The sequence below is a fragment of the Scardinius erythrophthalmus genome (assembly GCF_964197995.2).
Source record: "Scardinius erythrophthalmus genome assembly, chromosome: 1".
Lineage (NCBI taxonomy): Eukaryota > Metazoa > Chordata > Actinopteri > Cypriniformes > Leuciscidae > Scardinius > Scardinius erythrophthalmus.
Window position 1 is genome coordinate 28,939,170 of NC_138221.1, and position 16,064 is coordinate 28,955,233.

A 16,064-nucleotide genomic window follows, 5' to 3' on the forward strand; every position below is an offset into this window, starting at 1 on the left:
TACTCACATTTCATGCAATAATTTTGGAACCTTTTGGAACTCTGTCTTTTTTTAATGGATGGATGGATGGATGGATGGATGGATGGATGGATGGATGGATACAAATTTAAATAGATATTGAGATACTCTTAAAATCTTCTCAAATCTGCCTTTTGATTGATACTTTAGTATCTAGGTGAATCTGAGCACAATTTAAAACATTTGACAAATGAGACTTTATTACCGGGGTCTGTTACTTAAGGGGAACATCTAAGAAGCAGGAGACCTTAATCTCCACTTAATAGCACATTATTCAGATTTTCAACAGAAGTTTGCAAACATGACCCAGGATACCTCAGTGAGGAGACACAAAGCCTCAGGTCACTGTACTGTAAGTCACCATCATCACTAACCCATAAAAACATTTGAACATTTTAGCTGACATGCCAACAACCAGCGCAGCCACCGTCTCTGAGCTCGTCCCAAAGCAAACACCCACAGACACGCGCTCTGCCCTCCGAAAACACCCGCAGACAGCCACACACACAGCATATGCATATTCAATAAACACACACACAGACTGTGACCGTCCTATAAACTCCCCTTCTGTCATACACACACACACACACTATACGGCCGTTTTATAAACACACTGAATATTCTCAATGCCGTAAAGCCACACAGACGGCTGGAGGTCTGGACTCGACTGCGAGTGTGAACACAGATTTGATCTCTGGCCCTTCCATAAACCCTCACACGACCACAGACCCAACCTGCCCTTCACACACACAAACCCCAGCACTGAATAAACACACACAGAGTCAAAGGCCTGGACGCTAAGCCTTCTCAGAGCCAGAGAGAGATATCTGGGCAACTTTTAAGTCTTTAAAGGCTCGGACGCCAGCATCAGTTAGCGTTACCTTCCACTTGAGTCTGTGTCGTGGCTTCCTTCATCCTGTAAACATGGACTGTTCACTCGAGTTCGTTTGTCTCCTGAAATGACGACAAAAAGGCTTAAGTGACATTTTCTACTGGTTTAATGTCATAAACGGCATCAAATGCTTCTCTTACTTACCTCAGATTTCATGGAGATCTCATTTATCACTGTAGGCTCCTGGGTTTCCTAAACATCCATGCAATTGTTGGCACTGTATTTTAGTGCATCATTAAAATTAAACTGATTATATGGTAACACTTTACAATAAGGTCCATTAGTTAACATAAGCTTGTTAGTGTTAGTTTCCAAAAATACAATAATGTTAACTAATGAACCTTATTGTAAAGTGTTACAGATTATATAATAACAGATGGGATCAAATAAAATAATGAAATTAATTTAACTCAATTCAATTCAAATAAATAAATGTAAAAAAAAAGAAAATTAAAAAAGAAAATAATAATAAATACACATAAAATAATAATAATAAAAAATACATTCAAATATTGACTTTTGATTGATACTTTGGTATCTTGGCAAATCTGGCCAAAGTTGGAAAAATTTGACAAGATACACTTGGGTCTTTTTGTAAGCAAAAGTATCCATTCAACAACATAGCCTATTGTTTAAAGAGATTGTTTACTTTTTATTTCCTATAGCACACAAATAGATTCCATCGCAATATCCTGATTTTCTTTTTAAAAGAAGTTTGTAAACATTACCCAATCTACTCGCTGAAGCTCTGCAAATTTATGGGTTTCAGATTCACAGTCTGGGTCTTCTCAGGAAAGCTAGGAAATCTCTCTTTCTCTGTCTTTTGTTCGAGGCCAAGGCTACCAGTCATTCATCCTGTCTGTCCCTTAAATATGTCGTGTGGCGTATTAGTGGCAGAGACAATGGACTCAATCAGTCTGAATTCCAAAGAGCGCTGCTGTTTTCCAAAGGAAACAAATTTATCTGAACACACGGCACATGTCACATATCAGAGCTGCTTCACTCACAGGCCTTTCCAATCTGCATCTGCTGCCAGACCCTTTCAGCGCTCGTTATGTGATGAAAACCATGAAGGCAAGATATTTCTTTACTTCTTTATGCTTTTTCTCTCCAATAAAAATCCCTGTTTGTAATACTATGATACAAAACAGTTGCTTTATGCTTTGAAGTCAACATGAAATCAAAACTGACCCCATTTACCTTCTTAATACACATTCCAACTGTTCAAAAACATTGTGCTAACAATTGCCAAAATATATTTTGTAATGTGATATATAATATAACATCTGTACTCTGTTTTAGTTTAGTTTCATTGTGCGTCATAGTTTTGGTTCTGTTTTCCCTGTTCTGGTTTGCCTGTGTTCCCTAGTTTCCTTGGTTGTTAATTAGTTCTACACACTTATTCAGTTTTATCTTGATTACTCTCCCCATGTATTTAAGGCCACATTTACACATAGCCGGGTATTTAGAGAAATGAATCCCCCCGTTTTCAATAATAACATCGTGCACACAACATCGTTTTCAAAAAGGTTGTCATTTACATCAACCCGCATAAATACACGTTGAGCGGCATCATAACTATGCCAAACCTATGGGCAGAAGTGTAGGGAGAAGGATAAAGCCATGCAAGCCAATCAGAATCCTCAGAATAGACAACAACGAATAACACGAGCGACTTCCTGTTCCTTTCAAAACAACAAATGTGACGTTTGAGAACCTAAAACCCTGTTTCTCCCAGTTGACACGGCAACACATAACTGGCGTTAACAGAAATCTGAGTTTTTAGAAATAATCATTTTCTGTGATAAAAACTGGGTTTTCGTGTAAATGAGAGGCCAAACCGTAGGGAAATATCTGCGTCTTCCCTTTGTGTAAATGGGGCCTAAGCCCTGGGTTTACTTAGTTCATTTTTCCGGTATCGTCTTAGGGTACGTTTACACAACAACATCTTTAAAACGGAGAAGTTTTTACTTTGAATTTTTCACGCACAGACAGACAACAGCATTGTCAAAACGATCCCCATTCACACGGATCCGCGAAAACAACTAAAAACGCTGTATTCTGAACACGTAATACGCACGTGCGTGACGTCATCGTCTTCAGAGATTCACGTTTTTGTTGTTTACACGGAAAACATTTTCAAAAACTTGCACTTTGAAAACGGTTTTCAAAAGTTTGCGTTTTCAGGCATCCAAAACGCCGTTGTCATGTAAACGAACGGCCAAAACGCATAAAAAGCTTTAAGTTTTTAGTTGAAAACGGTGTTGTGTAAACAGCCCCTAAGTTTAACGTGATTGCGTTTCCGCTTTCTCCTGCAATCTCCTGAGTTTTCAATTGTGGGTTTAATAAGGAATGTGTTTGTACTCTACTCCTTTCGTCATGCACGTTACTACTATAGCCATTGTGTGACAGAATAGCCTACCTATTAGTATGACAGAATAATTATTAGTAGAGTACGAGTATAGACCTTATGTAGCCCTGCCCCTTTTCAGCACTGCGCTCATTGTCTTTTGACTTCCAGTCTGTATTTTCACAGCGATTCTGCATGTTTATTAATGAACGGATCGTTTATTCCCATTCGACTGACATTTGTTGAGTCATCTGCTTTAAACATCACAGTCCTCATGATAACTTTCGTTAACTTTACATTATGTAAATCCACTTCAAAAGCTAATTACTCCTGGACAGCAATGCCATAGAAATATACAGGGCAAAAACGGAAGTTAAAAGACAATATTCTAAAGATGGCGGCACCCTCATTTCTCTAGCGCATAAGGTCTATAGAGCAATGATGAATTGGAAGAGGATGTTTCCATAAGTCCAACTAGTCAAGAGGATCCCCTGGCTCCGCCTCCACTCACTGAGTCAATCTCTCCACCTCGGCTCATCGACCAGTCACCTCCACCTTGGCTCCTCCTTTCCTTGGCTCCACGGGGGATAATCATCCTTACGGCTCCACCAGGCTCCCTCGTCCCCCCAGCTTGCCTTGGTTAGACATCACACTGCCTGTGCCACAGAGTAACTGGCCTTCAGCTACGCTTTGATACTCCACCCCTTCAGCTCCATCAGGCTCATTGGGCTCCGCCATGGTCCTCGGTTACAACGGTTCCACCTCGGACACTCGTCTCCTAAACCATCTGTGTCATTTGTTTCCATCTCTGTCTTCCCCTTGGGTTCCATTTCCATCGGCCTCATCTCCATCAGTCGTCTCCCTGGTGTCTCTACCATGGCTCCTCCCTGCCTCGACGTCACCGTGGGCCATCGTCCTGGCTGTTCTCTGGGTCGCCGCCTGGCTACTCCCATCATCATCAGGAGTAGCGTCATCTGGTTACTCCTCTTCCTGGCCTCTCCTTCTGTCATCTTCCCTGGTTTCCTGCCCTTCACCTGCTCTACATCCTCCTCCAGAGCCCTCGCCCTCCCTCCCTCCCTCCCTCCCTCCCTCCTCAATGGGACTTCTTATGGAGCGAAGTCGTAATGTAGGGGCATAATGTAACATGTATGTTCTGTTTTGATTTTTAGTTTAGTTTGATTGTGTTTTGGTTCTGTTTTCCCTTTGTTCTGGTTTGCCTGTGTTCCCTAGGTAGTTTCCTTTATTGTTAATTAGTTCTACAGACCTTATCCCTTATATCTTGATTACTCTCCCCATGTATTTAAGTCCTGAGTTTCATCAGTTCATTTGTCTGGTATTGTCTACCAGTAGTTTGTTGTGCTTGCGTTTTCTCCTGAGATCACTGTGGATTTAAAAAAGACTGTGTTTGTACTCTACCCCTTTCGTTGTGCGCATTTCTACTACAGCCATTACGTGACACATATATATTATTATTTTATATGAATATTGTTAAAAATGTGTAAAAGATTTTGTAATCGTATTGGGTAGTTGAGCTTGAAGTCAATTGTTTTATATTTGATAATAACACAATGAAACATGCCAAATTGTGTGTATATAATAAATAAATGATATTTACAATCTGAAGTCATAGAAGAATCCACAAAGTTCCACAAAGTGAGGACATAAATAACTAGCCAAGTTCTTTATTTTTAAGAATCTATAAATTAAACGAGAATCTATTAAATTTATGAGATTCTATGATGAAACATAGAGTCTGTTTAATCTACAAAGTTCTTTATGATAAAATAATAGAATCTACTGTATGAATCTATACGATGGAACATCTATGACTCTATGAGGAAACATCAAGAATCTGTTTCATCTCAAAAGTTTCGCAAAGTAACATAACAACCACCTGGCATCACCTTAGCAACCACCCAGAACACCCTAGCAACAGCCTGGCATCAACCCACATCCCTTCTGCAGTGAGTTTTTACATAGAAAAGCACTACATCTTCACTAAATCATAAGAGTGTAGGCTAACTGAAGTTCCACCAGCAGTAACCCTACACCACACTAGAATGGATCCCGTATGATGATGATGATGATGATGATGATGATACCTCAGACTGAGCGTGCTCAGTGCGTCCTGGCTGTCTCCCCAAACAATAACGCATTTGTGCCCTGAACCACCCACCCTGGCTGATTTTCCCTTCTTACTCACTGAGCTTAAAACAAATTGTGAAACCACATGTTCAAATATACAATACATATACCCTGACTAAATATTGATGAATCCGTCTCTATCGCACGTAAAGGAACAGAAGGAGACAGTCAGTCGTTTCTAGAGCCGGACCCAAACCCCCTGGTGCTGCACGTCCCACGAAATGAGAAATGGGCTTTTCCACTTTGATTTATGCCCGTTCACACTGACCTACGCGATCCCATATAGACAGGCGTCTTCACATTTGAGTAATTACGAGATCAAACCGGCCCTTTTCCCCCAGTTGTTTTGTGTGAAAATGACATTGAAGAATACGCTGCAGTATTTTGTCGTGTTACGATTTTAATAAACGACCTTCGGGAGCCAAGAAACCGCCAGGCTCCAGTAAGACTAATATTGCTGTGTAAATGACCCAGAGAAATCACAGACAACCCCTGTTGAAAAGACACCAGAGATAACAGCAGCTGGTATATAACACAAGGACCCGGGCTCACACTCCTAAAAATAATAATAATAATAACAATAGGCCCGTTTCTCCCCTCTCAGGAGAATCAAGATAAATCTGTAGAGCGCGACACATCATGAAGGGTGGTTTCTTAAGAAACACAGCTTTCAACTGCAAATATTTGGCTGGATGGATTTGTGAGTTTGAGTATCTATTGTTGCTGTGTGCGCGCGCATGTGTGTGTGGTAAAAGAAGTGTAATGTTGGTGTTAGATGGTTTAAGCTCAACCACAACTGTTCTAATACGACTGCTATCCACTCAATCTCTCTCACAGTGATATATCATGCATTAAAATTCAGCTAAATCAATGGATTACAATGGCAATGAAACAAATTAAAGTTTCCTGTGTTGGCAAAACTTGTAATTTTCTAGGCCAAAGTCTGAAACAGAGATTTTGCTTTTATTGCATGAGCAAATTGAAATTGTATTGTAGGAACGTATACACACTACCGTTCAAGATTTGGTGTCAGTAAGAAATAAATTAATACTTCTATTCAACAAGCAATGATGCATAAAATTAATCAAAAGTGTCAGTAAAGACATCATCAAATCATCATATTAGAATGATTTCTGAAGGATCATGTGACACTGAAGACTGGAGTAATGATGCTGAAAATTCAGCTTTGATCACAGGAATAAAATACATTTTACACTATATTCCAATAGAAAATAGCTATTTTAAATTGTAATAATATTTCACAAATATTACTGTTATTATTGTATTTTTCATCAAATAAATGCAGCCTTGGTTAGCAGAAGAGACTTCTTTTAAAGACTCTTACTGAATGGTAACTTTTGAACGGTAGTGTAGATATTCAAACAATTTTTATATTATATTGTAAATACTTTTTCCTGGCTTTTTCCAGACTTGAGTTGAGTTTACTCAAAAAAGTAACTGACTTTTTTTTAAAGTGATGTTTACTTATTTACATTGCATTGCTTTCAAGTGTTTATCTCATTCTGTTAGTCAGCCTGAGAGTGTGTGTGTGTGTGTGTGTGTGTGTGTGTGTGTGTGTGTGTGTGTGTGTGTGTGTGTGTGTGTGTGTGTGTGTGTGTGTGTGTGTGTGTGTGTGCGTGCGTGCGTGTGTGATATACTGGCAGTGTTGTTTAATGACCGCAATTAAATCAATTACAAATACAAATTTCCAAGAAAACCCACAATTCCCATCTAAACACCTCTTGGGAATCTGTGCTAATTTTAAATGTCAACACAAAAAATAGAAAGTGAGACATTGGAAAATGATGGCAGTGATAGTACTTACAAACAAAAACAGGCTGAAATATTTCCGTTGTTGAATGGACAGAAATATTTTCACATGATTCAGAGTAAACTAAAACACATTACAGACCTAATCTAATAGTTCACCAGACATACAGGAGACAATAAAAATAGGTAGGAAGTTGTTATTCACTCAGTGTTCTTCACTGCAGAACCCAATAGTGCAGTGAAACGGTTATATATTTGCCATAATGAATAATAGGCTACTGCTAAAGGATTGCGATCTAAATCTTAAAACATGCAGGAACATTTAAATATGCAATTATATGCAGTGTATTTTATTTTTTTAACAGTTAATATTTATTAGAAAAAAATTTATATATTAAAATAACAATTGCCAAGATGGACTGTAGTCAATTATTTTGAATGATAAACATTATTTTTTATATTATATAAAATATTTTAAACTGTAAATAACATATATTATACATTATAAATGCATATATATATATATATATATATATATATATATATATATATATATATATAAAATAAACTACCAAATTATTTTGATGAATTATATTAATATAATTTTGTGCAGCTTTATAAAAATAGCCTGTTTTAAAATTGTAATAAAACATTATTTTATACATTCTTTGGTTCTTTATTTTTTTTATATTCTATAAATTGTTTAATATATATATATGTGTGTGTGTGTGTGTGTGTGTGTGTGTGTGTGTGTGTGTGTGTGTGTGTGTGTGTGTGTGTGTGTGTGTGTGTGTGTGTGTGTGTGTGTGTGTAAGATATATATGAAATACATGATATTCTAATTAATTCATGAATATATATATATATATATATATATATATATATGTATATTAATTAGAATATCATGTATTTGACAAAATGACTGAAATGCTGTTTTTATTCATCAGCATTCAGAAAATATCCATGTGATAGTCCTTTTGCTAAATGATCAATCATTAAATAATATTTACCAAAATTCTCTTCATTCCTCAGTGTGGACAGAAGGCTTCAGCTGTTTGTTTGCTTATTTAATTATCATGCTTTGGGCCTTAATTAGCCGTCTATACATCTTAGTTGAGCTACAAAACGATTATTGTGAAAATCTCCATGCAGACGTTGTTTATTTGTCTACAGATCAGTGTATGTAAATGATCTGAGCTTGAGTGTGATGATCTGAGATGAGTTTATAACGGATCTGAAGCCGGAACCCGATCTTCACTAAGATGCTTCATAAATAAAGGCTTAAGCTGGTCCTGAGAGGCCGGTCCTCAGGGTTTATGGGTGTAATCGTGAAGCGGTTGGTGGAGGGTCACGGTGCGTCAAGGTCCGGCGCTGGGGTTTACTAGTTAACGGACGCTTTATTGAATTCCACTTCAATTCACAGACAGCTTTACTGTTGGCTCCAACCCGAGTACACTCAATAACAAACAGCCACGTAGAGCTGTTTACAGTCTGAGCTCTTGCTGCCCACCCTCATACAACAAAACCCCCATTCTCACTCTCTCAGACGCCCTTCAACAGCAAAGTCACTGATTCAATACATTAAACTCTTACAATAAAAGCTTCAGTGGGGTTCTATGTAGAACTCTGGGGTTCCTGACTCAATTTTAAAGAACCCTTCATGTAAAAATGATTCTATATAAGGAGAAATGTCTCAAATGAGTGTTTAATACTTTCATGTTTAAAGGGTTAAGTCTAGTGTGACCACGGCTTTGAACCAAAAACGACTGAACAAGTTCTGAGAAACATTTGAGCTCAAATTGAGATCTCTGCCTTTTGCCTGCACACTTTTGAAACTCTAAAGAGACACATGTGAGATTATTTGAGGTATTTTATCCTCAGGAGAAACATATGAGAAGCATGAGACTCAAAAGCCTCCATTTAATCTCATTGTGCTCTTGGAGAAACACTTGAGACATGAATGAGATGTGAGTGATTTTCCGGTGGGAAGTGTGTGTTACAGTAGCAGACGGCTGCGGTCAGAGCTCTATAAGTAAAAGCAGTCATCTCGTGTTTTCTCCGGCCGCAGGACTAATGATATAATGGAGGAATGGGGTCCCAGCGGGCTCCGTCCTGCAGCGTTTAAGGGACGAGCAGCAGCGACAGAGACGTTCTGCTGTAATCACTTGAAATAGCTGCAATCAGACGGCGTGCCAGCTCCTATACTTTCTGCATTATGTATTTACAGAGGAGACACAGGAGAAAATGACTCAAGTGGCAAGTCTCAAATGACAGCCTCAAAAAAAAAAAAAAAAAAAAAAAAAGAGAAAAAACCCCCACAATATATTCAAATACAGACACTGGGAGAGACTCTAACGCCCCCTTCTGGAGGAAGAAGTTTCTCTGTAATTCTACTTCCTCTGCCTCCTGTTTGCTACCTCAGTTCAAATTCAGGAATTGAATTAGAATTTATAGGGTTAGTTCACACAAAAATGAAAATTCAGTCATTAATTACTCACCCTCATCACGTTCCAGACCCGTAAGACCTTCGTTCATCTTTGGAAATACAAATTAAGATATTTTTGATGAAATCCGAGAGCTTTCGGACAGCATACATTACCACTTTCTTTCAAGGCCCAGAAAGGTAGTAAAGGCATCATTAAAATAGTCCATGTGACTACAGTGGCTCAACCTTAATGTTACGAAGCGACGATAACACTTTTGGTGCGCAAAAAATAAATAAATAAATAAACACTTTATTCAACCATTTCTTCTCTCTCGCTTTTCACTTTGTAAACAGTAGCCGCGTTTCCATTACCCTTCAAATTGCGCAAATGGAAATTGTGAATTGAAAATATGTCCAATGGAAACACGTCAATTTCGCAAAAACTCCCATTTATCGCAATTTTTACGCTCACATGAGGTGTTTTTCAGGCAATTCAAAAAAGAAATTTCGCAAAACTGCAATGGAAACAGTTTTTGCGCATTTACAGTCACCTGATGTAGATGACAAGGTATGTTTGGACAGAATATGAGACAGAGTTCTTTATTAAATTCATAAAAGACAAAAGAATTGTGGCTGGGATATGCACAAACCTACCAAAATCCGTTGACATGATTTCTGGAATGATTATCGCGAGAGGAAAAAAGTATATTTTAGTCGCATAACATCGGTTAATGTCTTTTCACAATAGTTTTTTTGTCGACATTTAGAAAAAAACAAAAAGTTTTGCGCAAACCTGTAATGGAAACACGCCTAGTGAAGCACTTCCAGGGTTCTTATGTCAGCAAATTTTATTTTTGTGACAGAAATTACATTTTTGGGTGAACTAACCCTTTAAAGGCCATTCTCAATTCAATTCTGAATGGTGATGATCAATGTCCAATGATACTTTAAAGGGATAGTTCACTTTGAAATTAAATTTTGGTATGTTTTAGCTTACCTCAAGGGCATCCAAGATGTAGGTGTCTTTTTTTCCGCAGTAGTTTCAATTTTGATATTTTTAGGTCAAACCGTTCTTGTCTGTCAGTCATTTAATGCAGGTCTATGGTCACTGTCTCAAAGAGCATGCACAGAGTCCAAATTAAAACAATTCCCCATCGTCCAAATTAAACAATTCCCCATCGTAAGTACACATTGATGGCCTAAGACACGAAACGAGCGGTTTGTGTGAGAAAACGAACAGTATTTATATTGTTGTTACCTCTTGAACACAGCCGCGTCCAAATGATCTGAGGGCGTTGACCTGAGGTTTCGTTCCAATGAACTGCAGTAGCCAAGGCGACATCTAGTGTATATATCTATACCCGCCCGCGCCTTCAGATCACTTGGACACGGCTGTGTTCAAGAGGTAACAACGATATAAATACTGTTCGTTTTCTCACACAAACCGCTCGTTTCGTGTCTTAGGCCATCAATGTGTACTTACGATGGGGAATTGTTTAATTTGGACGACGGGGAATTGTTTTAATTTGGACCTGCATTATATGACTGACAGACAAGAACGGTTTGACCTAAAAATATCAAAATTGAAACTACTGCGGAAAAAAAGACACCTACATCTTGGATGCCCTTGAGGTAAGCTAAAACATACCAAAATTTAATTTCAAAGTGAACTATCCCTTTAACCCTGTAAAGCCTGACAACTAATGTTTTGAGATGGAACAGTTAGGCTAAACATTTTTTTTGTTTATTATCATATTTGATACATCATTCTTTTATGACTCATAGTATGATAGTGAGAATATGAACGCCGAAGAGGAAGAAACGCCTACATTTTATTTAAAATGCATTTAAATATAATTTTCTCCCAATCTCCCAATAATATGTCTTAGTAAAATGATATCTAAGCTTATGATCAAAGCTTATGTAGTTTTAATTATAATGCAATGCAATACAATGATGATAAACCTTCCTCAAAAGCTGAAAAGAAAAATTATTACTGTAATCAGATACAAATTTACTACTTTAAATTTAGCGTTAAAATAACTTGTAGACATAACTCAAATATCAAAATAGTCAGTTAATATATCTTCACATTTAAGCTGATTAAACTTAAAATGATTAGGCAGCATGAACGCTTACTTTTTAACTTCAAACAATAAATGTTTACAGTGAATAAAGCAGGATCTTCTCTGCAGAATGATGAATGAAACGCAAACAACCTCTTTAACAGAATCCACTGATCCAAATGGAACAAAAACTCAGTTCTGTCATAAACAGTTAATATGGTGCTGAGTTGAAGAAGAACATCTCTGTTCCCCACCGAATCAGCAGTTTAACCCAGAAATCTTTGCCACACATTTGTCCTGCCAAGAGCAAGTCAACTATATACAGAAATTGGCTGCAGAACTTCTTTTGTGTACTTTAATATTAATAATATTTGGCTAAGCGCATTGCTAACTGGTTAGTATGCTTAGCAATCTATTATACTGTATACGGTTTATTAAAAGGTCAATAAGAAAAGGTATAGCTAGAAATGAATAGCTAGAACAAAAATACTGCAATAGATTACAGGCTTTCTGATCAGACAACTGGTTAGGCTACTCTTTGGGATAGGATTTGAGACACCACCTTTTGACTTGAGCCAAGGAGCAACAACATAAAATACCCTAGCAACCACTTAACAACCTAGGAACAATTTAGCATCCACCTAGAACACCCTAGCAATATAATATCCAGCTGAAAACATCCAAGCAATCAATTAACAACTACTCAGAACAACCTTGTAGTTGCTTGACAAGCACCAACACAACATTGAAATCACCCACCCAGAAAACCCTAACAACCATTAGACCTAGCAACTGCTGAACAACACCTAGACCATGAACCACTCAACAACAACAACAACAACCTAGTAACCGCTTAACCACACAGAACACCTTAGCTACCACTTAACAACCACCCAGAACATCTAGTCGCTTGACAACCACAGAACAATCTAGAAACCACCTAACCACCCAAAACACACTAGCTTATTGATTGATGCTGTTTTCTGTTGATGCGTGAACAAAACTTAACTTAAAAGAGTCTCAGCTTTTAAATTCTGTCGATAAATGTCGTTTTGGCGCTCTTTTTAGTGTGGCGCGTGATCGATCGTTGCGCCTCAGTATAAGCGGCACGTGAACCGATCATTTCTTCCCCTGTAGGCTATTAAAGCACTAAATAAACATGAGTGAACATCCAAAGGTATGTTGAAAGATACAGTATAACTTACCGAAATGTATTATGCCTCAATCAGTGTTTCAACCGCAAACAGACGTCATCAACAAACTGTCACGTGTAACGCCAACGGTAAGCCCACATTTCCTTCAGGAAATCCTTTCGATGTCCACAGCTGGACAGTTTGTTAGCTAGAAAAAAAAGTATTTTTGCGAAAGATATGCACTATATATTGGCTACATTTTTACTTAAGTTGTTAGTGATGTCTTATTTAATGCATGTTTGATTAGATCCGTCACGAAAACAAGTTTATGTTTGTAGCCTACATGTTTACATTTAAGAATATATTTAAAAAACGAATTGGAGTGGAAACATTATCATTAAAAAAGTTATTATTATAAAAACGGCCTTTTGTGCTAATTAAATGTTTGTATAGGGCTACAAATCGGTTTTTATTTGTTTATTTTGTCTTTAAAAAAATAATAATAATAAGCAGTTGATAGCAATGTAATGAACGTAGCTTAGTCTGATAATTTTAATATTTAATATTACAGTAATGTATCAACTGACAGGGTTCCCTGAACAGTTTACAGCTTGAGTTTTTTTAAATTATTATTTTGTTTTTTTCTTGAGAAAAATGTATGTAGCTACTTACCTGATATAGCTATCCAAATTGAATGGATATCGAAACGGTTGAGCGATTTGTGAATCGCTCAATCAATCAAATCAATCAATACCCAGCCCTACTCTAACAACCACCCAGAACACCCTATCAACAACTTAAAGGGATACTTCACCTCTGGGAAGATGAATGTGTATTTAAAATATGTCATTTAAGTAGAAGAAATGTGGAGAAATTTTTGAATTTGGAGCTTTCTAGACTGAGAAAAGCCAGAAAATGTATTTTTGGCTTATGTGGATGAAAGACAACAACTCCCAGAATGCACTTGCTTCGCTGCCTTAGGAGGCCACGCCTACCGGTTAGAGAGCACAGTTGAAAACAACAAGGCTAGCCTAAGTGATGAGTTTGCCAGGGATTTAGAGACCCAAAATGTCCGGGATTCGGCTTTTGCGTTCTACAGTCGCCATTCATCATGTTTACTGTGGCGAGCAGGACGAGGCTGACGGCCGCGGGAGAACGCATCTCTCACGGAGGAGCGGGAATTTTCTTAGCAATGTTAAAACGCACATCAACCGCATCAAACGCACTTGTTTAGCGTCCATGTAAACACTACAGTCAGATTCACCGATCGGAATTAATTCAGTTAGATTGAAACGAGAGGTGTGCATGTAAACAATGAATGGCGACCGTAGAACGCAAAAGCCGAATCCCGGACATTTTTAACAGTCTCGCCCGCCGGACAAGTCCGGGAAAAGGAAGATGGTAACCCCTACTTACTCAGCTTTCTCCTATTATTCAGCTTTCTCCACAGAACAAGAGCATGCTAGCTTAGCTTCCAAAGAAAGACGGCTGATACTGTGTACATTCTGTGAGTGAGATCCCACCCTGTATGGGCGGGTTGAAAACATGCGGAACAACGCCTTCTACTGGCTGTAATCTTTAGCCTCTGGACAGAAAATCCTCCGATGACGCAAAATGACGATTTTTGCGTCATCGGAGGATTTTTTCCAGACAAAAAATACATAAATCTCTCCTCTCAGGGGGATATGAGGGGGGAAAGCATGGTAATTCGAAAATACTACAGGTTTTCTACTAATACAAAGCTTAATGCTAAATCCTGAAGTAACCCTTTAACAACCACCCAGAACACCCTAGCAACCACTTAGCAACCACCCAGAACACCTTATCTGCCTCATAGAACACCCTAGCAACCACCCTGAACACCCTAGCAACCAAATTCTTAACTATATTTAAGAATTTTATTCAATTATATTAACTGCAAAATTATTAACCAAATTAAGTCCAAAAACTGCAACTCTCGTGTATTTTCTTATAAATCCCTGCACAAATCCAGACGGAGACGCAAACGAATTACCTGCAGAAACACTTTGTTTGGACTCCTATAAACTGGCACCAGAGCCTGGACTCTCCTCGACGCCAGAACGGTTAAGATTTCAACAATGCAAAGCATATGCTTATGAAAATAATTACCTAACCTTGAGTTCAGGGGCTTCTTGGCTACAGATAGAGGGGCCAGACGCAGCGCCAGGTAACGTCTGCAATTATAACCGGGCTGAATAACCTCCATCAAAACTCACTTCATGCGCATTACGCGCTAGAAAAAGCCCATAAAAGCCTATTCAGGATCAAGGATGCCTGTTCCCAGAGGCCCCTCTATCTCTAATTGTAATCTATTAAGAATCACAAAAGCTGCAGACGGGAAGGTTTCCGAGCGGAGCGTCTGTTCAGACAGACAGGCACCTGGGAAATCGGAGGAGGTTTTCAGTCCAGGAGGAAAAGTGTATCGCTTTCTGAAGCTAATTAGTCCTGTACATGACCAATCAGAAGAAATACAACAGCTGGCCAAGAAATATATTTGCCTTCCATTCGTGAAAGACAGCCAGTGGAAAGAAACAGAGGAATACCTGATGTTATTCGAGAGGGCCGTTTCAGGGGACAAAATGTGGGACAAATATAGACCCTCAACAATCTCATTTTCATTGTTTCCTACAGCTTGAATGGACACGAGTGCATCGGCCAAGAGACACATTCAGAAGGGTGAAACTCATGAAGCCTGTCATAAGAACATATTTAACCTCAAAAGAAGATTTAAGAAATTATATTTTACAACCATTAAGGTTTTTTAATAGATTGTGAGTGACTGTGCTAAGTGAAAAAAAAATTATACATCATCTAAATAGTAAAGTATTTATATATAATGCAATATTTATACTGCCTTTAGTTTATGAGTATGAGAATTACATACGAACTCAAATATTAAACTCATATACATTATGTATAACAATAAATAATAATAATACAATTTAATAATAATTATGTCACAAATCAGAAAAAATATATATATATATTTTCTATATGCAAAATGTGATTTATTTTGAATTTGGGGTGAGAGCCGCTCTGTATGCTGGTGCCATATTTGTGCTATACAGAAACAGGATCACACTAACATTAAATATAATTATACTGTCAACTATACAAATACCCAACAAACCATGATGTACAGAAGGATGTTTATAACACTATAGTGTGCATGTGTGTTAAAATACTTACAAAACGTCTTGATTTAGGAGGGTTATAGGATCAAAATCAAAAGAATTCAATAAAA